The sequence below is a fragment of the Felis catus genome, chromosome A1 (genome assembly GCF_018350175.1).
Source record: "Felis catus isolate Fca126 chromosome A1, F.catus_Fca126_mat1.0, whole genome shotgun sequence".
NCBI classification, from domain to species: Eukaryota; Metazoa; Chordata; class Mammalia; order Carnivora; family Felidae; genus Felis; species Felis catus.
In genome coordinates, this window is record NC_058368.1 from 48,819,066 (window position 1) to 48,830,435 (window position 11,370).

The 11,370-nt window shown below is 38.1% G+C and overlaps 1 long non-coding RNA gene across 1 annotated transcript in view; it reads left to right on the top strand.

Annotated features, from left to right (window-relative positions):
- LOC109498473 overlaps positions 1-9,543 on the top strand; it is a 29,896-nt gene extending 20,353 nt beyond the window's left edge. The window contains exons 3-4 of the long non-coding RNA XR_002155329.2: positions 2,599-2,654; positions 8,656-9,543. This is a non-coding gene — a long non-coding RNA (uncharacterized LOC109498473). The remainder of the gene's footprint in view (positions 1-2,598; positions 2,655-8,655) is intronic.
- The last annotated feature ends 1,827 nt before the right edge of the window (positions 9,544-11,370 follow it).

An 11,370-nucleotide genomic window follows, 5' to 3' on the forward strand; every position in this document is an offset into this window, starting at 1 on the left:
ACCCCATGGGGGGCCCAAACTCAAGAACTGGGAGATCATGAATCTGAGCAGAACACAAGAGTTGGACACTTACCCGACTGAGCCACCCAGGCGTCCCTAATATTGCACTAATTTGTATGGTGACTGATGGTAACTAGACTTATTGTGGGGATCATTTTGTAATGTATAAAAATATCAAATCACTATGACGTACAACTGAAACTAATAGGATGTTGTAATTATAAAAACATCATGCTCCATAGTATGCTTTATGTTTCGCGTAGTTACATCAGTTTCCTTTAATGTTACTTCTATGACTCTAATAATTTACTTAAATCCAAGTTCTTTGATATTTAAATCTTAGAGGGCATCACTAATTCTTGAACATAAAGATGAAGAAATTAGTACAATTATGCCTCCTTACACATCTTACACATTCCTCTATTTTTTGTTTCTTAGATTATTTTTACATTACATGGTTTACAACGCTTACATTCCATTTTGTAACAGGTTGCTAGGCTTCATTTATATGACTTGGTTCTATATTTGAATTGGGTCAATATTAAACTTGAAAAAAGGAAGTTTTACCTGCTGATACTATTAAGTCAGGGAAGCATGATCTTGGGAAACTGGTAGTGCCCATTTGGGTTTGTTGTTTCAGAATTTCTGCCCAGAGTTTACTCTATGTGGGGGGCCCATCACCACTTAGCTTTAGGAACTCACATCTTGGGATGGGCTGATCACACAGGTCAATAAGGTCCACAGTGCAGCCCTATATAGATCAGAGGTCACTTATTTGGTGACTCATCTCTGTTCAATAAATTCTGCTTGCTGCTTCCCTTTCTCCCTGTTACCTTACCACATCTAAAAGCTATTCTCCAGTGTTAGGAATTAGCAGGGTAAGAGGAGATGGATAATAAATACAAGTATCTACAGAGGTATTCCAATTACTCTCTCCTACCACTGAAGTGTAGAATTTGACCCTCACATTCTCCCTTCCCCCGCCTATGATTCCATTGCAGTTATGATAAAGAGAGAAAAAATGTTGGTTAGCCTCTTGGGGTACTCTAATTTTCTTTCAGAGAAATTTATACTTTGGAGGACAGCAAAGTTAACTTTTGGCATTCTCTTTGGATTTGGAACAAATTTCTCTGTATTTTCAGGCTTTTTTTTTAATAGCTTATGGTTTTAAATTTTAGATCTTTTGACAAGTTTCACGGGAAGGAGAAAACATCTGAATTCCACTATCTTTTTAAAAAGTACACGAGTCTGTTTGTGGAATCTTAATTCCTATATACTGTCTAGTCATCAGAGCCTGCACTATGACCACACTCCTTTGCCTCTTGGAACTTTGTGTTGTATTTTGACATCTGCAGGGCAATTCTATTCCCACTTCGCCACCTTCTCAACATAGCCTAGTTAGTTGCCAGCAGTTATTCTTCCAAAGGAGCTTTATAATCAATTGGCAATTATGAAGCAGTCAGATTAGAATTTTTGGTTACAAGTGCATTAAATTTTAAGATAAACTTGGAGGGATGTGACATTCACTTCAATAGAAAATTTGATTGGCTAAAAAAATAATGTGTAAATTTTGAACAAGAGGTAAAATCCATTGAAACAAACTAAAAAGGAAATTAAGTTGTGTCATGAGAACAGTGATCACGTTGGTCTTGTTCCTTAAAATAATCCCAGAATCTAGCACAGTGCCTGGCATAGACTAGGAACTCAACAATAGTAGAATAAGTCAACTATTGAATCGAATAAAAGTGAATTCCTTTTTTAGAAATAGCATTCTTGGTAAGAATTAGAATTAGAAATTCTAAAATAGAATTAGAACAGAAACTGTGAACACTAGTTGATTTAATAAACAAAAAAGTGCTTTGAATCGAATAATCCAAGAAAAGAAGGACATGAGCACTTATTACCCCACCCTTTTTCTTTCTGAAAACATCTGGATCTTTTTTTGTGTGTGTGTGGTGCTTTGCAAATTTTAAAGTGGTATAATTTGGTTGGCTAGGGTGTTCCTGTTGGAAGAGGAGGAGGGTTGACTTATTTTTATGAGGGAACAAAAGTGTTGTAAATAGCTCAGTTCTCTACATTATAATTTAAACAATATACACTTGGGTTCTTCCATTATAAAGCATTACTTTGTATGCAGTTGATGGAACCACACATGCTGCAAATAATATATGGAAGTTTATGGGTAGAACTATCAAAATCTACCGAGAACTACTCCCTAATTCTTTAGGCTCCTGTGACAACTTATGTATCTAGGCATAGTTAATAGGTTTTTTTATTCATTTACTCTGGAGTTTGTTGGGAACTCCTCCAGCTTTCCCTAACACAACAAGACAGTTTCCAAATGATGGTAAGGGACACTCTGCCATGTTAAGGGCTAAAGATCCTGACACTGAACTGTTTCTGGGATCCAGTAAGGCTTTCTCAGATACCTGACCTGAGTGGGATCGAAATGGAAGACAGTCTCCTTTATGGTCCAAAAAGCTTGGGGCAGTTATTTCCCACCACTTTTGGGTGAGGCAATCAATGCCAAGCTACATCAATATCAAGATATTCCAAAATAGGTTAGTTTCAGTTTCGTTTTCTCTGCTTTCCTTTCAGCTCTGGAATTTTGCCTCTATGTTGCTGCCATGACTATAATGGATCCATCCAGCTGGGTATGAGTTTTTTGTGGGCATCCATAACCACATGGGTTTGAACAGCAGTCACCAATTCTGTATTATGTACACCCACATACCCATGCATTTCTCTTGTTTCAGCTTTCCCATGTTTACCACCTGTGGAGTAGGCAATACCAAACTTAAAGTGTCTTGTCTCTTTTTTTTTTATTATTTTTTTTCAACGTTTATTTATTTTTGGGACAGAGAGAGAGACAGAGCATGAACGGGGGAGGGGCAGAGAGAGAGGGAGACACAGAATCGGAAACAGGCTCCAGGCTCTGAGCCATCAGCCCAGAGCCCGACGCGGGGCTCGAACTCACGGACCGCGAGATCGTGACCTGGCTGAAGTCGGACGCTTAACCGACTGCGCCACCCAGGCGCCCCTAAAGTGTCTTGTCTCTTAGGCAAACCCATTTATTTTACCAGAGAGAGGACCTTATGTAATGAGCAGCTAAAAATTAGCCGCCCTTCCTATCTGTCCCTCTTCTTGTATATTTTCCCCAAGAAGCAAAATCTTCTCCAGTTACTTTGTCCTTTCACCCTACATAAGGCATACCTCATAGGTGTGGTATCCTGTAAATACTCTCAATCAACTTGGTGCAATTCCCAATAATTTAGAATGTATATGTACTAATGACTTGATGAACAGGACAACATAATCAACATTTCTACTGATTTTCTACAGAAACATAAAAGAGGTTTGACTGTTTATTCATTAAAAAAAGAATCAATTGCAGGCCTGGGCTACCTACTGAGAATAAAGGAAGGGAACAACACAAATATGTTTCTAGGCCCCAGAATCTTTGATCCCAAGATTTCTAATCATGGGGCTAATGAGATCTATAAAATTCAGGATCTTCTAACTTTATGGGAAGTAAGCTAATCAATCAACCAACCTATCATATGACACAATGTGATTAACTGATGCTAAATAATGGAGATTAAGAGAAAAGAAAATGTTCTTTCTTCCATTTCCCTAGCATTTGAGCTCTTCCCAAGTTTCATTATACATAAGGTCCATAGTACTTTGGAGCATAGTACTTTGGAGTACTTTGGAGCATAACTTGCATAGAACTGACTGTTTTAAATCTGTGTTAGATAATTGGGAACACAAGGCATGAAAAGCTCTCCTAGAGTAGAAGTGCTTTGCCTTTTTGTGATTCTGGCATTTTTTTTTTTCTCTAAAACTATCATAAAACCAGTTCTTTATAAATAGCATAATGAATAAATATTATGAGGAACATGTTGAATTTAAGATGAATATTGTTGTAATTTTACCAAGCATGCCAAGATGCCAGTTGAACTTTATCAGGAAAACCACTGCAAGAATTGGCAGGTAATTGGAATATGGATTATTACATGCTCAAGTGAATGGGAAAAGAAGAGAAGCACATAAAACAGGGAAGGCAGAGCATTTTGATACTGCCTCCAACTTTATCTTTTATTTGAACAAAATACCCAGAAAAACTGGGGCTTTTAATCAGCTGAAAGCATTCTTACTCTTAAACGGCTTTCTCCTTGATTGCATACAAATTAGAGCATATCAATGACACAACATAACAGAATTAAGCAGAAACTAAAACACAGCACTACAACCATATTCAGAAACAGAAATGTTTTGACTGTGGCATCTCCAGAAAGAATTTGAATGTCAACATGGATTATGTATGTACTCTTCTCTCCCTACACCTGATCCCTTGATATCCCTATCCTGTTCCAAAGCTTCAATTACCACGTCTACAAAGGAGACACCCAGGGATAGAATAAGTATCCTTAATTTCTTCTCCACAACCAAAGTCTTGAATTCACACTACCCAAAGCACGTTAGTTGATTGTTTGCTGTCAAAGCCATGTTGCTAACAAGGATATAGTTGTTTTCTTTAAAACATTCCTTGCGGATGAATCTCTAAATCTCCATGAGATTTACTTCCTCTCTCTTCTCTATTGTGCATTGTGTGAAGTCCTGGTCTACATTGTGATTATTCCTAACAGGTAATTACTTATTTGTACAGTATTCAACAGTGACAGAGATAATCAGTCATTCATTCTACAAACGTTTATTGAACATGTGCCACTGCCCAGGCTAATCTGAGACATGGGAGATAGAAAGGCAAGGAAATCTAGCCCATACGCTTGAGAATTTTGTTGTCTATTTGAAGAGCTCTGACATATAAACAGGCAAAGTTACAATAGAGTGGGAATAAATGCAAGAATAGAGGTAGAAACAATGTACCTTGGATAAAGGGAGAAACTAATTTCCTAGGGCAGTGTTAGGGAAGAAAAACTGATTTTTTTGATGTGGTTCTTGAAGGATGAAAAGGTGTCCCAGCTTAGAAAAAAAGGGTGCCATCTGAAGCAGAGAAAATAGCATGGGCAGCGGCCATGGATAGATAATCTTCTCTTATGGCAATTCATCAAAGATGGTGATGTTCAACGTGGCTAGAGCTTGGAGTACATGTCATAGCGGGTGCAAACAGTTGTATTTTGGTCACATTTAAAATGTCCTTTCGCGCCAAACTCAGGAGCTTGAGTTCTGTTTTCCACGCTTATGTAAATATGTGGAATTTGAAGCAGGTGAATGATGGTAATAGATTTCTTAAAAAGGAAGATACCTTTGGGAGCTGTATGGAGGACAGCCTTGAGAAGCAGACTGAAGTAACATCAGAGAGAAAACCAAGATAATCATCCAGATGAGAGCCGATGCAGATCTAAGCAAGGAAAGACGGTGGCTTGGAAAGGAGAGAAGGGCGAAGTCTCATGAGAAGTTTCCAAGCAAGAATTGGCAGGACTTGCTAATTGTTTAGATACAGAGAGAAAAGTAAATAGTACGTATCTTTGGAATTTTTGGCTAGGAAAACTGAGAGAATCATGAAAGACAGTAGGAAAAGTAGGCTAGCAGAGATGAAGGGGAGTTTGAACTTGGATGTGTCTGTCCCTTCAAAAAGTTTGTGGAACATCCATGTGGACATGTCTTAGTTAGAACTAGGAGTCTCTGCTGGGCAGAAAGATAAGGAATTGCATTCTATGAATCATTAGCAATTGATCATGCTAAAAGCCAGGGCCTAAACAAAAACAATAAACAAAAAACAAGTCAACCCATAGCTTCCCAGCTAGATTGAGGAAGGGACTCTAACTTTTGTTCCTAGATATTTTGTATCTGATGTCATATATGACATATACAAAACTCACTTTTTTCCTGGGCTGGTAAAGACTGGGAAGGAATAATGGGCATTTGTTTATTTTCCAATGTACTCATGACCCCAGCGAAACAGCCTCCTACCAGATCTCCTTGCCTTCTGTCTTTCCCAAGGCTTTCTGCATGTTGCTCTCAGGCTATTTATCCTAACTGAGTACTGGTCTAATCATGTCTCACCCACATTTTGCTCAAAAATCTTTCAAGCCCCTTCCCATTACATATAACATAAAGCCCTGCCTTTTCAGTGGTACTCTTTCTTTACCTCTTTCCTTTCCCACACCTCCTACATAGAATAGCATCAATTGCCTTTCCTCAAACATGCCTCTCTTCATGGCCTCTCTTCATAGGTGCTTTTGTTCCTTCTTCCTATTCATATCTGTCATGATCCTCTTAATCTCAAGGATGGCTCCAATACCAGCAACCTGTCCTCTCCACAGAGTGTGGGACCTTTATCATAGCACTAAACTGCATTATTCCTTAAATTAGTGCTTGTGATTTATATCACATAAACTGTTGAGAAAAGGGCTGCCTTGTTCATGTAAGGGCAGCCATGCTGCCTCTTACACAGTAGTTGTATGATAATAATAGATATTTCCTATACCTCATATTTTTGTTTCTTTCACCTTGTAAGGGCATATATGATAACTCATTTTCACTTGGTATATTCATTTTGATTTCCTGACCAAAGGATTTTGTTTTGTATTTTATTATTTTTTTTAGCCAAAGTGACTCCCTGCTTAGTTTTTTCCCTTTATCTCCATCCATTGCCAAGGCCAACAATAGATAAGAACCTCAGTGGCTATGGAATCAACCCTCCACAAGCCTGGCCCTCTCATTCTACAGTGCAAAATATCAAGAGAAGGAGGATAACCCATGAAAATTTAGTTCATTCAGATCATAACATATAGTTTCATATTTAGGAAAATAACCCCTTAGAAGTTTCTAGTTTCTTTGGGAATAGGAACAAATAAAAATATAGTTCAACCAAATGAGACTTGGGTTGATATATCGGAATAATAGAGAATCTAAGCTTTTAAAAAATGTGTTAACATTTTTAGTTTTCCTCTCTGATAGAAGGAAATCTAGTCAATTTTCATGGACCTTAGACAGAATCAAAGATCAGCATGTTGAAGTTAATCAGTAACTTGAAATGCCTTTTTTCATGTGTTTGGAAGAAAGAAAAGGAGACAGATTGCTGTGAAAGGATAAGATGTTATTGCTGCAGAAATGCTTGTATCTCTACCAATTTTAAATGTCAGTTTTCTTCTCCCTAAGTTTATTTTACCTGTCTACTTGGATGAGATTCATAACTATCCATGTCTGAGGAATATTATCTTTCTTTTATACATTTTGTTGTAGAGCATTTCATCATACTTTGTGCACTGTATGTTGAAAATTCTGAAACTATATTACATCGCAGAAACAATTCCAGACTTAACTTGAAAAAGAGTCACAAATTGGACTGGAATGAAAATCATATATTTTGGAAAAGCAAACCAGTAAAAGCTGGACATGTTATGTTCTAAAATAATGGGTTACATTTCTTTAATCTTTGAAATAGTATCTGTGTAGTATTTTCCCATAAAGTATTACATATAGATAAGATTTTAGAATAGAATGAGATTTTGGAGGTCATCTAGACAAATGCATCACCTCATGGATAAGGAAATATTAAGCTTAGGAATGTTAAGTCCCCTTTGCAAGGTCACATAGAAATCAGCAGCAGAGCCTGAGAATTTAACTTGTCTGATTCCAGATCTGTGTCTCTTTTACTTATGCTACAATGTCTATATTATCTGCATTCAAAACTAGAATGTATATAGTAACAGTCTGATTTGACCGAAATGGAAACAATGGCACAGAGTATTAGAAATCAGAACTGTCCTCCCAAATCTGGACATTTGATAATTAACACCCAAGAATACTTGTTTCTTAGTTTATTTGTGCCCATAGTTTACTTTTTCAATGTAAATATTATGTTTTTTTTTTAATCAATTTTCATGGTCTTCATTAAATTGGCCAAAAGAAAAATGAAGAAAACCAAACACTGGTGCTCCACACGTAGTGAATAGCTTTAATACCATTTGAATCTCAATCATCAAATATTAAGAATCCTTGGTACATGAAGTAATTCAAAGTCAAAGACAGTAGATCATTATGTTCCAGAAATTACGTGCTAAAATGTGTAATCACGCGGAGCATCTTTTAAAACAAAACAAACAAGGAAACAAATAAGCACCTTTAGAGTTGCTGGTTGGGATGGAGGTGTGCACGGAGCAAAACTCACACTGCCATATTTCTGGTATCTTGATTCTTGGAGCTTATCATCAAAGTTACATCACCTTTATGTGAAATTGTGAGGGGGACAGCCTTCAGGAAGGAAAGCTTTGAACCAAGGTAAAAATATATAATGAGCAGTATGTCCATAAGCAGTCAGAAGAATACCTTCTCAAAGTCCTCTGAGTCCGGATTCATTATTCATGGTTTTAAATATTCAGGGTTCACAGGTCCAATCTGTGCTAGGCAATAATTCTGTGTTGCCCTGAGCCCCATGGTGTGCACAGCTGTTTGGAAAAGTCAAGAAGTACTGGTGAAGGTGATGCATGGCCGCTGGATTTTTTTTTTTTTTAATTTTATTCCTGTCGGACTTGAAAGGGTGAGAATTTGGAAGAGGGGAGAGCCTATGATGATAGTCCTAATTAAAGAAAATTATTCACTCTTACCAACACTTAGTCATCTAAAATAGTAACTTCTTTGGATTCCAAACCTGAAAGTAACTGTTACTTGGCAATTTTCTCATAGGTCCCTGAGAGCAGTCTGTAAGCCGCTAACGACCAATGGCTGAACCTGAGGGAGCTACAACAATGGCGGTGGAGGGGTGGAGAACATTACCAACTCCAGTCCAGTCCTGTTTCTTAAACCGTCTATTTTAGTCCTGTCTATCCCTGCCCTTCCTGATGTTATGTTTCCAAGTAATCCCAATCTTTCACGCTCTGAAAAGAGATGCGTCTCCATGACCCCGCGTAGCATTATGGAAAGAGAGGGAGAGCTGAGTCTGTTTTGTCACTTCTGACGGTGTGAAGATGGGTAGGTGAGTGTTCGTTAATGCCTCTGTGCGTTACTTTCCTCATCTTGAGAATGGGATGATAAAATCTATCTTTTAGGTGTTCGTTGTGAGGGTTGAATGTGGCAGATACAGAGTAGGTACTCAATCATTAATAGGAGTAATTGTATATTCTCTACCCCCTTCTCAAATACCTGGTGAAAACTCTATTCAGGGGTGAGGATTCTTTTGCTCCAGCTCAGACCTCTTCAGTTCCACTATGTTTATCTTAGTCACCTAGGCAAATGGGTAGCAGCTGTTTTTGCATTAATGGTGAAGACAGAAGATTCTCTCCCCTACAGGACTCAGATGAGTTCCATTCTGAGACACCCCTTTGATCCAATCTCATGGACATTTTGTGTATTTATGCCACTGTCCCCAAAGCAAGCCTCTCCGAAGCTGGTGCTTTGCCCCTGCTTACTCTTCCTTCTCCTGTTGACTTCCCTCCTAATCTTTACAATATATTCTATGAAAGTTTTATTTTATTGTATGTAACTCTCTCTTAGTCCCCATGCTTTGATTGAACTTTGCTTCTGCCACAAAGACACCAATTCTCTTCTTGTTATAAATTCCAGACTTGGTTACCAGTCCCTGTCTCGGTTGAATTCTCACTACTTCTACTGCTACAGCCCTCATCCCAGACGCCATCATTATTTGCCTGAAATGATACAATGGTCTATAAACCAGGTGTCTGCTTCTGCCTCTACATCCGTATCATGCATTCTCAGCATAGTAGCCAGAATGATCCTTATAAACCAAAGTCAGATCGTGTCACTTTGTTACTACTTCAGGGCAGGGACCATATCACTTTATCTGTGAATCTCTAATGCTTTTCATTGGAACTGAGCAGACTCTCCAAAAATATTTTGCTGAGTGATTAGAAACTAAGAGAAAAAAGATAAAGAAGAAATATGGCAATCATTGTCACATCCTTTCTCTCCCCCCCCCTCTCTTTTTTAAAAAAGCTTATTTATTTTGATAGAGAGAGAGAGAGGAGAAACAACAGGGGATGGGCAGAGGGACAGTGGGACAGAAGATCTGAAGCAGGCTCTGTGCTGACATCACAGAGCTCGATGTGGGGCTCAAACTCGTGAACCATGACATCATGACCTGAGCCAAAGTCAGATGCTTAACCGACTGACCCACCCAGGCACTGCCACGTCTTCCCGTAAACTCTTGAATATCTGTAACTCATTTTGTTTGTAACTTCACATCATTTTATTTGATAAACAAGCCCATCATCTAAAAGGTAAGCAGATGTGTACCTCGAAACCCAGAAAAGTTAAGGGATGTGCCCCAAATCACAATGGCAGTGAGATTAGGGGCTTGGGCTTGAATTCATCCTTCTTCCTCCAAACAGTATGTTCTTCCTGTTATGCCATATTTCACATGCAAGTTTGGAGGTCCCCAGGCTTGTCTACCCTAACATGTGGTTTTACAATACATGTCATTTTTGGGAACATCTTTGGTAAAGGCAAAAATCTGACTTTACAGGAAACTCCAAGGTAGACATGGAAGTTTGGCAGCCAGGAGGATCCTGGCAGAATCCAGGCAGAATTCTCCAAAGTCTACTTTCTGCATACCATCTTTAGAGTACACATCATTTAATATAGAACCTGGGCAACAGGAGTGGTTATTATATGTTTATAAATAATCTCCACCAAAAATTTAAATCTGTAAATGAAAGTGGTTTTCCACCTAGGAAATCTGATTTTGTTCGTGTTTTCATTATTAAATTAGGTCTGGTAGAGTCTAGAGAAACATTGGCAGGAAACATCTAGCTTACTAAAATCAGATATTCAAAAGAAGTTTAATTTCTGTCTGAATTGATAATATAAAGTAGTGAAGTTAAAATTCTAGAAGCTGTGTTCAGTAGATGAACTCAGAGTGTAACAAGATATGGGAGTAACATAAACAGATTTTCTCTACTTTGTAAATAATTATATTCCTTCAGACCAGTGCTAACATTGGAAGCGGTTGTGGGGCAGTGTGGGAAGGAGGAGGGAGTCAGAGTTGATTTTTATGTGCTTCCTAGAGAACGGCTTGTTAAAGAGCAGAAAACAATGATGACAACAGTAACAGGAAAAGTCCACCTTCCCCAAGTGTACAGAAGATTAAGATGGAATTGCAATACCTTCTGGACAGCTTTTCTTGTTCCAAATTGATAATGGTGGTCAAGTAGACTTTTATGATTCTTTGTAACTGATTGTGTTACGTATCTACGTGGCAGTCTTGGTTTCTGCTACTTATCTTCCTAGTTTATTCCTTCACGTACTACTGCTTGAACTAGATTGTTCCTATTATGTCTTCATAGTCTCTCAGGCCCCACATCCCTAAATAATGGTCTCTTTCTAAAAGGTGTTTAATAAATATTTTTGAGAAATTTACCTTACGTTCTAAGAAGAGCGTGCTGT